We start from the raw sequence: 16,726 nt of genomic DNA, 5'->3' as shown, positions 1-16,726 counted from the left end.
CCACAACTAAAATCTTAACAGAACAGCTTTAAAGGATTAGTTCACTTCAAAAGGAAAATGTCCTGATAATTTACTCACCCTAATCTCATCCAAGATGTTCATGTCTTTCTTTCTTCAGTGGAAAATAAATGAAGTTTTTTGAGAAAACATTTCAGGATTTTTCTCCATATAATGGACTTCAATGGCAACCAAAATGTTGAAGGTCCAAATCAATGCAGTTTCAAAGGGCTTCGAAGGGCTTCAGAGGCTCTGCATGATCCCAGCTGAGGACTAGGGTCTTATCTAGCGAATCCATCTGTCATTAAAAAAATAAAATAAAAAAAGTGTATTCTTTTTAACATAATTTGCTCATCTTGCGGTGCTCTGCGACACACCACGGATTGCGCAATCACGTCGGAAAGGTCACGCTAGACGTAGACAGAAGTACCACCCCCGTGTTTACAAAGCGCTCGTGCGAAGACGATGTTTGCTAAAACATCTTTTAGCAAAAAAAGGTTAAACAACGATGTCGGACGATTTTGAAGTTGGAGATGGAGTTTTTTTTGTAAAGGGCGTTTGTATTAGTCTTCGCACGTTCGCTTGGGGCTTTCGCCTACGTCTAGCATGACCTTTCTGACGTGATTGTGCAATCCGTGGCACGTCGCAGAGCACCGCAAGATGAGCAATTAAGATGGAAAAGTATAATGTTTATTTTTTCTTGAAAATGACAGATGGTTTCGCTAGATAAGACCCTATTCCTCGTCTGGGATCGTGCAGAGCCGCTGAAGCCCTTCGAAACTGCATTGATTTGGACCTTCAAACCATTGGTTGCAATTGAATTACATTATGTGAAGAAAAATCCTGGAATGTTTTCCTCAAAAACGTAATTTCTTTTCGACTGAACAAAGAAATACACAAACATCTTGGATGGGATGGGGGTGAGTAAATTATCAGGAAATTTTCATCATAAAGTGAACTAATCCTTTAAATCTGGTCACTTTTATAAAGGAAAGATTTCTCCATCTGCTGATGCTATACAGAGTCAGTGTGTGATGAATGAATATAATTGAGGACACTGCTGCTGCCCAGCACAGTTACTGTCATAAGTCAGTTGAAACACACACTCTTTGCCTCGGGCTATTAACCTGAATATGCCCTAAAACGGCCACTTCATCAACGGGCATACTTGATATCCTCTCCATGAAAAAACATGTGGTTTGATTACCTTGCATAGTACAGAAGGAGTAACCTTGCGTTCATCTCTGTAAGTTTCAGTGGGTTCCCTCCTGTGGTGCTCCCAGAACAGCCAATAATTAAACAATATGCACACAGGCTGGTGAATAGCAGGAGCCACTCACAGCTTTGGGGGAGGGTTGGGTTTAACTGGGGCAAGGGAGGCCTAGCTGTGTCTACAGCTGGGACTGTAGCAGTTAGCACTCTAAATGCACCATTAACACAAACTATAACATTTGACTGAACCTGCCATGCACTCCTACACACATACACACGCCCCATCACGCTCTCTGCCCCATTAACACAAACTATAACATTGCAATGAAGAGTTTCACACACAAACTCACTATTACACACAGTGTAACCATTACCACAAGCTGTAACATTAGGCTTCACCAGCCAGGCATAATGATTGCACTAAGCCAATAGTGTAGAATGAGCAAGCCAAACTGTGATGTGGCTGTTTGACTTTGTATAACCTTTATTTGGAATTTATTTTATTTTAATAATGTATTTGTCATTGAATCATTTGATGCTTTATAATTGAATATTCTACCAGTTTGTTCAAATATACTCAAATAAGTCTTTGTGGTCCTTGCACATGACCACTTGTCTACTTAGATGACACATTTACAGGATTTGGCCCTGGTGTTAAAGTGGGTGAAGATGACAAGTGTGTGTAGAACTTTTGATTACCTGAAGGGTTTTGATTACCCACTTATAGTATTTTTAAAGAGCTCATTCGTTTTTCTTTTTCTTCTTTTTTTACTTTAAACTAAACATAGGGTCTACCAAACAATATTTGTGGTTTAGTAAATGTGGTGCTTCTAGTAGTGATAAAAAGTCGTTGCAAACAGTATTCAAAATAAACATTTCTACACTGAAATGTGTAACACTATAATGTACTATAATGTAATATAAATTGAATCGATTTAAACTATTTATCTGGAAAGTTTTACTCAACATCTTGTGATTTCAGGCACATTAGTTCCAGACTGAACATGATAAATGATGGGATATACGCTTAGCCTATACCGTTGTAGATTTAGTGTGCATTAAGGACACTGAGATTAGGCATTTATCAAACCTGGGATAGTCTTGTAGTACATTCACTTTTTGTCACATACACATGCTCTCAAGTGGCCAAGACCACAAGTATGGGTATTTGGACAGGTCCTTTGAATCACTCACTCCATCAAATCGTTTGAAAACAGATAATCATCTTTACTAGTGAATCATTGAATCATTCACTCAAGCGATTCGTTCAACAACACTGATTCATTCAGACACACACAGCTACTGTATTTTGCTTGGATATGGGCAATTAATTCTGCTGTGGCTTTGTTTGGAACCACTTATATTGGCAGAAAAATAGACAATGATAATAGACAAAAATAGACAATGTAAGGGAACATTCAGAACACGTTTTAGCGTTGAAAAAAAAAAAACGTGAGACAGGCATTGGTATGTAAAAAACAACAACGTCTCGAGATGCGGATTTTAAAAAGTGAACATATAAGTGCTGCATTTTTAGAACAATGTGTCATGCACGAGAAAAATACATTTTAGCTTAAGTTTGAAAAACAAAGGAAAAACAGCATAGCGGAATAAATATATTAAATAAACTAGGCTATATTAATAAATGCCCATGTCATAGAAACAAAAACACAACACAGTCCACAAACAAGATATAAGCACATGTAAAGTCAAGTGCAAAAGTTTTCTGGACACGAGAAAGAAACAATCAAGCAGAAAAAAAACCTACTGACACAGTGCAATAACCTCTGTTCTATGTGTCCTGTGAACAGGCTTGCCATTGATTAAAACAGCAAGGTGTGCAATAAAGCGCAGGCGAAGTGCTGGCTCCATATGGCCTCAGACCCCGAGGCTGTGAGCTTGCTCTTCAGCCTCCCCCTGCTCCTTTGCTCCCCTCTCTCCTCTTCCCAATTCTACAGATGGTAAAAACACAATTCAAAGCCCCAACACAATGGGTCCTTGGCAGCAGTTCAACCATTTACTTCAGTAATTAACAGTGCAGATACCACTACAATTATGGGATGGATACTAACTATGTCACCCTGAGAATTAGAGTGAGCTAACAGCTTGTGCTGTGTGATACAGTAGGTGACTCTACAGTAAAATAAATAAATAAAAGGGTATTTATAAAAGGTGATAAACAACATGCTTGCAGGACACCGTGATTACTTCAAAATTAGTTTACATAAGCTTCCTGTCTAGCAGTGAAACATAGTAATTAAAGCGTGGCAGAAAATCTTTGTAAGTTTAAGAAAAATTTACATTTCAGGCCTATGTGTACTGATTACATATTAAATCAATGCACTGCCAACTGTTAAGCACAAATAAGCCACTGAAGGGTCTATAATTGCAGCAGAACGAAGGGCTTGCCTCACTTTCTCTCACTGCAGACAATAACATCAAAGCAAGGCCTTCGCTTATTCCTCCATAATTACGTCCAAATCCCACTCAAATTATCCTATCGAATCATCTATTCTCTACAAACATTCTGAATGTATACTACATATCTAAAAGGTTTTATGATCTGGACACTCATAAGCCATCAAACAAATACATTGCAAACGTGAAATCTAGACAGCTGGCCTACTTGAGCACACAACAGCTCACACTTTCTGTTATACTTAATATTTTAATATTTGAAAAGAATACTTGATTAATAAAGATACAGAAAAGCAAATGGATTGGGCAGAAAACACTGAACTAGGCATGCAGGCAGGCCCGATTCCTGGCCACATGTCAATGTCCATGGACCACTGGTTCTTTGGTGAGTTGTGAGGATCAGCTGTCGAGTCAAGATGTCTTTAATTTAAGCAGATAATCATTTGTTTTATTCCTGTTTTCACAGTTTCCCCACTTAAAGCCAGTCATGCTGCAGGATGTTTTGCCACTCAGTCCAGCTGAGGGAGTGTGTCCCAGCGGGATGCGACGTCAGTGCATACCTTCAATAAAAATGTAGGGCGGGGCTCAATTTTGTTAATCTTGAATTGGTTTGTTTTCGTTTGCTATTGTTGTGATCTCATGTGAGTGACAGATTGCAAGAGCTTACTGTCCCACATGATCATGATGATAATAATGAGCACAGATGAATCATTTATAATAAACTCCGCAATATTCCTTAAAGGGATAGTTCACCCAAAAATGAAAATTAGCCCATGATTTACTCACCCTCAAGTCATCCGAGGTGTATATGACATTCTTCTTTTCAGACGAATAAAATCTGGGTTATATTAAAGCTACACTGTGTGATATTTTCCCCCATCTAGCGGTGAAAAGGTATATGACCATCCAGTGAATATTAGTTTCTGTTCCTCTCAATTCCGATTTCGCTTTAACTCCTACGGTGGCCGATTTAGTCCAAGATTAACATGGCTTCCAGTTCAACCTCGTCCACATTCGACACGGTGCCATCGAGTGTTAAAATGCGTAAGGCGAAGCTTGAATTTACGGGTATGTCCCTCTTTGGCTGATGTACTTTCAAGATGGAGGGGCAACATGGCGACCGGCATTCGAACCCCTCACCCGTATGTATTTTCAATGGCATATTATAAACTTACGAGAATACTTTATTACTTGAAAGAAGTAAATATACATTAATGAGCACAGATATTTTTGAAAGAACTAAGTGTTTTTAGCTAAGAATAAACTAAAAAAGTTACACAGTGTAGCTTTAAAAATGTTCTGGCTAATCCAAGCATTATAATATATTATATAGTTGCTCTGTTTTTGAAGTCCATAAAAACTGCATCTGTCCGTCAAATAACGTGTCCACGTGGCTCCGGGGTGTTAATAAATTCCTTCTGAAGCGAATCGATGCCTTTGTGTAAGAAAGATATCCATATTTAAAAATGTATTTAATATTTTCTATGGCTCTGCATCAGCCGTCCCCGCGCCATCACTTCCGGCGAATAAGGTCAAAATACATGCAAAATAACCGACGCAATCATAGATATATACATAGATTCCTCATTAGTGTCTGCGCGGATCGGTCTAATGAGGCATCTACATATAGGCCTATATTTCTTTGATCGCGCCAAAATTCACCGGAAGTTATGGCGCTGGGAAAACTAGATGACATTCGTCTGATAAGAGGTAAAAAAATTACATAAATACTGTTCGGTCTCTCGAAGAAACCGATAGTTTCGTGTCTTAAGACATCAATGTGTCGCCACGAGCCGCATGGTTTAATAAGGATTCGTATGTCTATGTGTTTTTACTCTCATTGCTCTCATATCCCCAAAAATATCCCCATTGACATGCATTATACGAGTATCACACTGCAACGTTTAGAGTTAAAAATCTTCCTTTGTGTTCTACTGAAGAAACAAAGACACCTACATCTTGGATGCCCTGGGGGTAAGCAGATAAACATAAAAATGTTGTTTTTGGGTGAACTAACCCTTTAAACAAATAGGAATTGTCCATTTTGATTTCATGGTGACTTTAACCCTTCAATGCATACCTCAGGTCTTTAGCGTCCCGGTACATCATTCACTACCCCCTCCTCATTCATTTTTTTAAGTCAGACATCAACCTTCTTAGTATTCCTCAATCAATTCATTCTAAACAATATAAAAAGAAAAAAAAGGATAAAAGAATGCCTGTTTTTCCATTCATTTTTTGTAAAAAATTGTATAGGGTCGCTTACGCCCCGAGGTGTGTAAGAGTGTACTTTTTTCTGTATAACAATAAATTTATCTATAATGACGAAATAAGTGCAATTCACCTTTATTCCACAAGGTGGCAATGTCTGAAACACAATGATGAAGTGATGTTTCACTTATAGTTACCTCAGAAAATGAAACAATAATAATTATAATCTGCAAAACTCGAAATGGCTCAGTGATTTACTGCAGAACAAGTAATGAACACAATCAAATATTAGTGTCACCGTCACTTGATGGTGAATCAAGAAGCTGTCAGCGATCAAAATATTGATTATGAAGATGTTGAAAATGAGTTTTGAGAATATGTTTGAGATGGCGAAATATGAGCCAGATGCTGAATGCACTGGGAAATGAGCTCTGACGAGGACAGTGATGATGGTATAAAACATCTGCTCAAACTGAACTCTTCCGAGCTCAAAAAGGTAGCCTAACGAAATATGCTTTATTTTATTCTTCTGTAATTGTTACTCTAATAAAAGGAGTTTCATATATTATTCATATATTATCTCTACGACACGTAGAGATCCATCTGTGTTAGATATAGATCCGGGTCGCTAAAGACGCAAATAAGAATGATAGGCAAAACAGTCATGCATTTAAGGGTTAAGGCCTATAGGCAAGGTTTGGGGAATTATGAGGACTGTAAATATTTGTTGTTGTTGGCAAATTACCTGTAGTATAACAAATTACTCACTGAAAAGCATTTTAAGCCTTCTTCCCCAAAAAAGGTAAAAATAAGATCTCCTCCAAGCTTGCCAATCAAGTGACTATCCCCAAAAATGTTTTTTTATCAGCTCCACACACCTTCCAGCAATACACTTCACGGAGATGTGATTAGTTACTTCACTAAAATGCATCACCAGCAGTATTATTTTGTCATAGATTCAAGTCAACACAAATTCAAAGCCATTATTCAAGACAGAGGCCAATTGCACGTAATCCTAACAATCCTAATATAAATATAATGTCAGATTTGTTGTGTAGATAGGCATAGTGGGCACTGTCAAACACCACATCCTGTTATACAACTACATTTCGGGTAATGCGATTCTGTCCTATGGAATGCATCTATACCCAGTGGAACAGGCACATTACACAAGAGCATATGCTGACAAAGTTCCAACAGGGTCTGTATTACCCTCTAATTCTGCATTGCAGGAAATGAAGGAATCATTGCTGGCATTGAGTCTGATTAACTCTGCATGACTCCATCAATACCCCAGTGAGCTGGTCTGCTTCTCTCTCCACAGGTGAGCGCTGTGTTCCCATTCCCAACAACATCACAGACAGACATAAGTGTCCATCTATCTCCAGAGGTGAGGAGGAATTGTACGATCTGCAAATGATCTTACAAGATGATCTCCTGCATGAATAATAAATATAATTGCATTTAGAGGAGCGAGAGAGAGAGAGAGAGAGGAAGCTACTGCTGCTACTGAAATACAAACATACCATTATTTGTTATGCCAATAAAGCGCATTGAGCAACAATCGAGAATGCTTGGATTTAAAGGAATAAATGTAATCAAATTATCAAATTAGCACTAATTAACATGAGGGTGCTGAGTCTGACTATTAAAGCTCACAAAAGTAGACCAGAAAAGAAAAAAAAACAGCTCAAGTCAACTTCTTAATTATTCTTGTGCATGCAGCATTTCCAAGACTCGCGCGCCCTAAGTGCAGATAAAGACACCATCTGCTGGTAATTAGAGCTAAATAATATCAGACATTATAGCTAATCATTTTGACTGCAAATTTGATTAAAACCTGTGTATAAATCTGGCTGTTTTTTTGTTTTTCTGCACAAAGGGTCCATGTGTTGTGAAACCATAGTCGGGGAAAAAGCAACGCATTAAAACAGACTGATTATTCTTTTCCATAAACCTTGGGAAACATATAAACATAAAAGGAATAACACGCCCAGTCCTAATCTTTTATAGCTCATTTGCGTTAAATGAGAAGGAATTACTGTGTATCACTACGGCCTGCTACAACAGCAAGGCATTGGCCTTAATGGCTTTTTATTAGCTTAATCTCCAAATTAAATGGTGTTTGAAGCTGAAGACGCTCTCTTTTCTACACTGTTATTACCCCCATCATCATGAACCCATTTTCCTGCCGAGACCAATTTGAATAAGACGAGAAGGCTGCTTCAAATCTGCGATGGCTGTGTGTGCGTGTGTGATGGACCTGCAGGCGAGAGAGAGAAAAAGAGAGAGATCCATAATGAGGGATGCTGGGGAATTGCCCTCCTGGAAGACCTGATGTGTTTCCAGTTGGCTGCCAGCTGCCAGAAATCAAGACAAACACTGATCATTGACAGGAGGATTAACACAGCTACGCACAGACATACACACCTCAACACACCGACGTACAGAGATCTTTTAACGGGCAATGCTTAAAGCAAAATCTGCATTAATTAAATCAGTTACAGGCTTTCAAACATCTTCGACTCATATATTCAATTAGTCAGCAACATGGTGTAGCTAGCAGGGGGACATTATGGGTGTAATTAACAACGTATTAATGTGTAAATGAGACAAAACTCTCGCACTCCCTTTTTTCGTCAGAAATTCACATATATAAGAGTAAATAAATACATATTTGACACAAACATGTTTGCACCATATATTTGTATAATATTGTGTGTTTCCTCAAATATGGGCACTTTTTGCTCTGTGAACTTAAACTCTAAAACACTTTTTAGACTCTCTCTATAGTTTATTTAATTTATTAATTAACAGTGGCAATACCGGGGGAATTATGTCATTGTTGTCCTTCCCAACTTTACAAACTATTTGATGGTACAAAACATTTTGTGGTGGATTTTGGTTAGACTTTATTTTAAGATGTCTTTTAAATTTAATGTAATATACATTTAAGTACTGAGTAATTTTAATTAACAACATTACTATACAGTAGGGTTGGAGTAGGGTTTGATTTAGGATTAGTTGCTTGTAATTATGTATCATTTACTGTTATTACTGTAGTAAGTACACAAAATAAAGTGTTACCATAATTATTGCATATGCGATAATTAATATTTTTGCAATCAGATATTATTATCTTTATAGTTTCAGATTGAAAGTTCTGGCTGCAATGCTGAGTGCTCTCAGAGACGAGTAAAGGCAAGATCCAGGTGCAGGTGAACTTTATTTAAATAATAATAACAGCAACCAAAAATATAACTGCAAACAGCAATTAATATTGCTGTTAGGGTTTATATAGACCTGTAAAATCCAACAGGGATTCTAAATGACACGTTTTAGTTAGCTTTACTTAGTGTCTTAACTTAATTGTAAAAATCTACACTGTAAAAAAAAATCTTTTAATTGGGTTGACATAATCCCTCTATACTTGTAACAATATCTTGCAGTTGACCATGCTTTAGTCAGAAATTAATTTTATACTTAGTTTTTTAAGGCAATCAGTTTGCATGCTTTTTTCAAGTAAGTCTAACTAATTAGATTTTACAGTGTAGGGCTGCCACTATAAAATATGCACAGAAAGTATACACTAAAACACACACAGAAAAGAAAGGCACAAACAATAATATTTGATACACAATAAGCATGCTTACACACACACACACACACACACACACACATACACACACACACACACACACACACACACACACACATACACACACGCACACATACATTTTTGTTGTAGATACAGATTTTAATAAATGTTGGGTAACTTCAAGTCTATTCTGTATAACACCCTTTTCAGGTTTTACTCACTGGCACAATTATCAAAACTGAGAGCTCAGTACAAATGAAGGCATAAACTCTGACGAAATGTGATTGTGTTATAATAGTGATGTGATTGTATAACGTCTAAATATGAATGCAAAAGCAAAACCTGTGAAAAGAACTATTGAGTAGCATGACAAAATTACAATTAGCCTATAACCAACAGATGGCAGCAGAGGACCACTCATTGGCTCACTTTCATTTTAAAAGTGTCTGTTTCCAACAGTAATCTCCACTAAAGCAAGGCATTATTTTTGCATGTCCCGAAACCTGATATACAGACTTTGTAGGTCAAACCAGTGCACACACACACACACACACACAAAGACAAATATGTTTTCAATGTTATTGGGATATATTGTGAAAATATATTTTAATGGTCTATACATTTCACATCTTTCTTTTTAAACAATTTTTTATAAAACTATATTACCAGTGCATCGTAATAAAAATTGTTTTAAGCATTTATTTATCAGTCAATGCTGGAAACTGATAGAAAGATTTAAAAGATTTCTTATCCTGCGGGTCCTGTAGTGGACAATAGTAGTATTACAGCCTTCATCTTTCAGTTAATGGCTCTGAGCATCAGACATTCATGAAACTAAGCATGTTTCTTCAAAATGACCTGTTAGATCAAAATTATTTTGATAACTTTTTGCCATGAGGGTCGAGAGGTGATGCATATCAAGTTTTTTGTGGAAATCGGACAAACGGCCAATGAGGAGTTAGAAAAGTTTGTCAAATAATCTCAAATATTTAACAAATGATTTGATTGACAGCAGTGGTTCTTGAGTCAAAGTTGTTCATAAAGAGGAGATTTAACATTAGATATGAATATTATATGTGTGATACGTTGCGTGATATATAGGGTCTAGACTGATCAATTACATTAATAAAATTACATGACACCAAATGGGCTATTTTACTTCTTTTTGAACACTGGAACATAAAAACGTCTGTGTGATGCTGACAAGAGGACAACATGACATGACAGCACAACTCGGAACAGCACAATCTCCTCAGTGCTTCATTAGTATGCAGATGCTGCTCCTCTCCTCCCTGCAGCTAAACTGCTTTGACAGAGAGATACCACACAAATTTGGAATGAACAAATTGGCTTGAGACTTCGTTGTCAACATTTGGTAAGTTAATAACAGAGAAGACATTATTTTGTCTCCACTTCAACAACTGTTGCTTTGATTGAAATCCATCTGTCTACATTAAGTCTGCACATTATACCATGACCCAAACAAAGACCCTCAAAACTGAAACCAGCACTGAGATTAGACCCTACAGCTGCCCTAACTGGATCTACCCTTAATCTATCAATCCAATGCCAACAATTTTAAAAGGATTGAAAAATTAAATTCGCTCATACATCTTGGAAGGCATGAGGGTGAGGGTGAATGATGAGAAAACTATAATTTTGGGGTGGTTGTTTTTTTAAAATATATATTGAAACCAGCACTGTCGATTTGTTTGTCTGTATATTTTAGCTACTAAGGTAATAAAACCCAGTTCATAATATATATTTGTATTACTTCATATAGCTTATTGTGTATACATTTGTGCAGTATCCTACAGAATGAAAGCAATTATGCATTCAAATATAATGGCAATGATTGGCCAAAACGACCAATAAACATTTAAGAGGGCTATTGTTGTATACATGTAATAAGCAATCCAAGTTTTTTTTTCTTTTCTGGTATATAAGGTACTAGATAACCTGAAGCATTCTTAAATAATAAAAAGCCATGAGAATCTAAAGAGTCAAAGACCACAGGTCACTGCAAGACCTTGTGAGAGCATGTAATTGACACAAGACCTAAACAAGATCAACACTTCAGTTCTACCACAATCAAATAAGGTACTGCTGTAAATGACCACGGTAAGTGTATACAGTGCACATGGATATGAATGGTCAGACTAAAATGTAAGATTATTAACCTGCTGCCCTGCCTCACATATGGTTCTCACAGCCATCAACCAGTACAATAACCACTAGTGGTCTGAGCGCTCAATAGATTGCTCGAGTAGAATGTTATTAGTAATGGGTCGCTGTCTTGATTTCTGTCCCACTCAAATGGCTACTCTTCATTGGGCAGGGATTGAGCGGTCATTAATCAGGAGCTTGGCAGCTGCTGGACTAAAACTAAAACTGTTAGATTTGCAGTCTGTGCAACAGGGAGGTGATTGCTTTCACAAGCATAGGCCTTTTCCACAGTCCACATGACGTCACATGGCATAGCTTGACAATAGACCGTTGGTAAGTTTGATAAAACAATTCAACTATCTTAGTTGAACTTGGTAATAAACACATTTTAAACTGTTGTTAGCTTGTATAACAGTATATGACGGGGTAAACAGTAAGTGATTGTAAGGGCAAGTGTCATAAAAAAAAAAGAGATATGAACGTGTTCGGATTATTGAAGTCAAGCCCAGTTTTTAAGCTTGTTTTACATTTAACATTCGTGTTTTCTTTGTGTCTCTTTCTGCAGTCTCTAATTTATATTTCAACCCTAATACATTTGCAGACACAGTGACATTTCAGTTTTAACTATTTTATAATTATTTATACTGCTCAGTTGACTAAAACTATGATATATAAAAAAATAAGACATTCAAGCCATTGGTTTCTGACTATTCAAACTCTGAGCTGGAAAAAAAAATTATATGAAACATTATTGCATTTAATAGTATGAACATGCATTTTGTAAAATCCTCACCCATAAAGTAAGCTTCTGGGTAACTTCCTCGGTCTGATGCAATTTAAAGGGGTCATTAACTGGCTTTTTAAATTTTTTAAAGAGGTCAACTTAAGACATTCGTGTGGTTTTTACATTTTAAAAAATCATAATGAATAAGTACAGGCTATTTTCTACCCTGGTTTTGAGCCTAGCTCTTGAAACGCTCTGTTTTTATGGGCATGCCGCATTGAAGACTTGGAAGTAAACGCCCACTGCTATGATTGGATAACAGTTTTGCATATTATAATGAGCTTCTGCTCCCCCGTCATATGGGGAATTGTTTTGAAAACGTGTGAAAAAACGACAACCGGTATGATTCACCCAAAGGGCTCGCAAAATGTCTTTATCAAACAAACAGAGCCCTGTAGGGCTGTACGATTCATCGAAAAATAACCGAAACCGACATTCAGAACCTCTAACCGACGTATTTTTCCCATGTCGGTTATTTCGGTTTTCACGTGACTCCGCCCCGTCAGTCAAGTGCAGTTTGCAGGCATGAGAAATGCAGGAGCAGTTATCTGTGTTTATAGATGCCCAGAATCACTATAGTAACTGCATGTTTTACACAGTTTATACAGGTCAGTTAATTGCTGTTCTTATAGCCTACGCGCTGACACACACACAGACGGCGCGCGCAAGCCCCGAAGCCGCTTTCACTTTCGTGCTCATAAAGTTTGTCAAGTATGCGTTTAAAGGCTTGCCAGTTTCAACATTTAAAGTGATTGTGCACTATTCAGAAACAACAATACGGAAAACTTCTCCGTTCAGTGCTCAGCTTCTTTCTGTGACACAGAGCCGTGTCGCGTCTCTAATAACGCGCACGCGCGCCCTGAAGGCAGATCTATCACCTGCGTCCTCACAAAGCTTGTCATTTGTATGTGGTTTAAGCCCTGCCAGTTTGAACATTAAAGCGAGTTTCGACCATCAGATGTGTATTATGTTGAACTAATGCCTGATATATTGTGACAAACGAACACTAAGACAGAAGCTCGCACATCACGTGAAGATCGCGCGGGGAGGAGCACAGTAACGCAGTGTCAACGCTGTCCTGTGACTGAAGTAAAGTCACTAAAGTAGCTCAGAAACTCAACCGTTATAGGCATACATTTTAATACCTTTGCAGTAAGTACAAACCACAGCTTAATAATGAATAGAGACGGTATGAGTAATTCACACACAATCACTCTCTCATTGATACAATTCAAATACATGTAATGTAGGTCTACTGTGTTAATTTATCTGTATCTGATGTACAACAAACAGAAATCTGCCCCATAGACAATAACTGCTGAAAGTGAACCGTTTCCTTCAAGTATTTTAAAATCACAAAGAAATGTACTTTTTCATTAGAAAAAAAAATTCCACCTTTTAATAGTAGAAAATATTTACAGTACAAACCTTATCAGTGAACTTACTCAAAACCTTATGAGGGCAAAAAAAAACAAAACAAAGCAAAATAATCGTTCATTAATCGTAATCGAGGTCAAATGTTCAATTAATCGAGGTTTTTATTTTTGGTGAAATCGTTACAGCCCTAGAGCCCTGGCAAGTCTGCTCTGATCAGAAATCGCAGGAGTCAATGAACCAACTCAAATACAAAGCCTGTGACAGTGTGGTAACCCAGTGGGCATTTGATGTCAATTTAACATCAAAATGACATCAAACATTGATGTCAAAATTACGTCACGAAATAGGTCAAAAATGAAAGTCATTTTGACGTCAAAGTGTCGATGTCAATTTGATGTTAAATTGACATCAAATGCCCACTGGGTTACCACATAAAAACACTTTACCACATAAAGAGTTCAAACCAACACATACTTACCATTGCAAATATTTGCTGTTGCTGCTTTCGGTCTTCTCCATTACTTTTCCATGAACAAGAATGGGCTGACTGAGTCCGAAAGGCCCTTTTGGTCGTTTCAGGTTAAAAAAAAAAAGAGAAAAAGTCATAATATATAACAGATACATTATATACAGGACAAAGTACTATTTACATCACAATATTTGGATTTTACATTAAAAGGCATTAAAAAGCATGGTAAGTGTTGTGGATACTGTCTATTTACAACAATCATCACATTACAACTAAGGTTGTTTTTATTGTGCTTCTACTACAAATGCCACGTTGGAACTACACTAGTTGTTATTATTAAATATGAATAACTGTTTAAAAGGTCTATAGCACGTCACGTGACAGTGTTTAATCGCCCTATTAGCAAGGTGTGTTGATTTAGAAAGCAAAGAAAAGCGAAGCCTGAGTGGAAATGAAAGATATAATGCAGTGACTGAACATAATCTGATCAATAACGACAGAAAATACTTTATATCAAATATTCATGGCTACTCACCAACATGTGGCCCACGTGCACTGATGCCAAACATCGCGATGTATTCTGAATGAGACTTCTTCAGCGAGATTTCATACCGATAGAATACCGGCAAAGGTTTCCCATTGAAAGCAATGGAGTTCCCAGTTCGTCTATAGACTGACGCCGAGGGGTATGGCCGTACCTGTGGCGTCTTCAATATGACGCCGGGGTGCGGAGGGAAACGCAGATCGCTTTTGGGTCTTTTCTTCACACAAATCAATCGTTTGGCCTCGGAACAGTTGGAATACTTGACATTTTTCAATAAAGTGTGCATGTTGTCTGTTATATTCTGTGTTTTATATCATATAACGCAAATGGGTAGGTTAAGGGGCGGGGTTGGGCTACTTTCAAACGTGTCTGAATAGCGTAAATACAAATCAATAAATGTAAATAAAATAATGCTGGCTGATTAAATTGAGAATCATACTCCAACATGTCATAATGGAAAAATTATAACCCAATAAATAGTTACATCATGATAACATTCACATGCCCAACACGTCTGTGTATGACGCCAAAGGTGTCTCATTGGAATCACTGCAGTACCCTTAACGTCGAAAAATGCCTTTCAAGGGGTACCCTGTACGTAAAAAAGTGACGACGAGGGGTCCTGACCAAGCGTCAATATGTGACAAGTGGGAGTGAGACTGTGTTGAACAAACGCAATGTCATCCCCACGTGAGCTGGATCTTCATTAAAAATAAAGTTCAACCATGCATTTTGGAATCTGAAGGAAACTTAATTCATGTTTGAAACATGCCATAAGCTTTATTGCTTGGAAGTTCGATCCAGTTTAGCTCCACGTAGGCCTGTTATTTATCTAACATGCCAGGCGTGAGTCAGTGGGCGGGGCTACAGAATCAGGCGCGAGTCTTCTTCTGTTGAGGCGGTGTTTCACCACACTCTGACGTCACAGCTTGGCACATTCTGAGATTGATCGTTTTCTGGGTCTGGTGTCAATAAAAGCTTTTTTTTGTCTAACAAGGAAGTTTTCAGCTCCGAAATGTACAGGATATTCTTATACTACCATGACCTTATATATCAAAAGCTCAAGGGAAAGTTGATTTCTTAATTCATGACCCCTTTAAGATACTATACTGCTGACTGTATTGTATTTATGCTAGTGTAACAGTCAGGCAGTGTGAATGGCTACTTAGACTACTATGTGGACTTAATTAATTAATTTATAATAGTTACAGTTAGGCTATATAGCTATTTTCTCAGCACTCAAACCGTTTTACATGGAAGGGGGAATCTCCTCAACCACCATAAATGTGCAGCATCCACCCGGTTGATGCGATGGCAGCCATAGTGTGCCAGAACACACACCAGCTCATTGGTGGAGAGGAGATGGAATGATGAGGCCAATCATTATATATGGGGATGATTAGGAGGCCATGATGATGGACAGAGGCCAATGGGCAAATTTGGCCAGGATGCCGGGGTTACACCCCTACTCTTTTTCTAATGACATCCTGGGATTTTTAATGACCATGGAGAGTCAGGTCCTCGGTTTAACGCCTCATGGCCCTCATCCAAAGGATGGTGCTTTTTGACAGTATACAGCAGGGATCTCCAAACTCGGTTCTGGAGGGCCGCTGTCCTGCAGAGTTTAGCTCCAACTGCAAATAAACACACCTGAACCAGCTAATCAGTGGCTGAATCCGAAATCGCCCCCTAGACCCTCAAATAGGGCATTATTTGAGGGGACAGCCATGGAATGGAACAGCCATTTGTAGTGGTGTCCAGAACCATAGTGGACGTTATTGAGTGCACTCATTCAATCCCACATTGCACCGCAATAACGAGTGTACAGCTGATGTACACACAACGGCTGTCCGAATTCACTCCCTCGTTTTCATTCACTCCTTCAAGTGAACTGTTTTAGTGAACTAACATAGGGAATAGTGAATGAGGGTTTAGGGGGCGATTTTGGAT

Source organism: Gobio gobio (genome assembly GCF_949357685.1).
Source record: "Gobio gobio genome assembly, chromosome: 2".
Taxonomy (NCBI): domain Eukaryota; kingdom Metazoa; phylum Chordata; class Actinopteri; order Cypriniformes; family Gobionidae; genus Gobio; species Gobio gobio.
The sequence above is the reverse complement of the archived record's forward strand: the minus strand, read 5'-3'. Positions refer to the sequence as shown.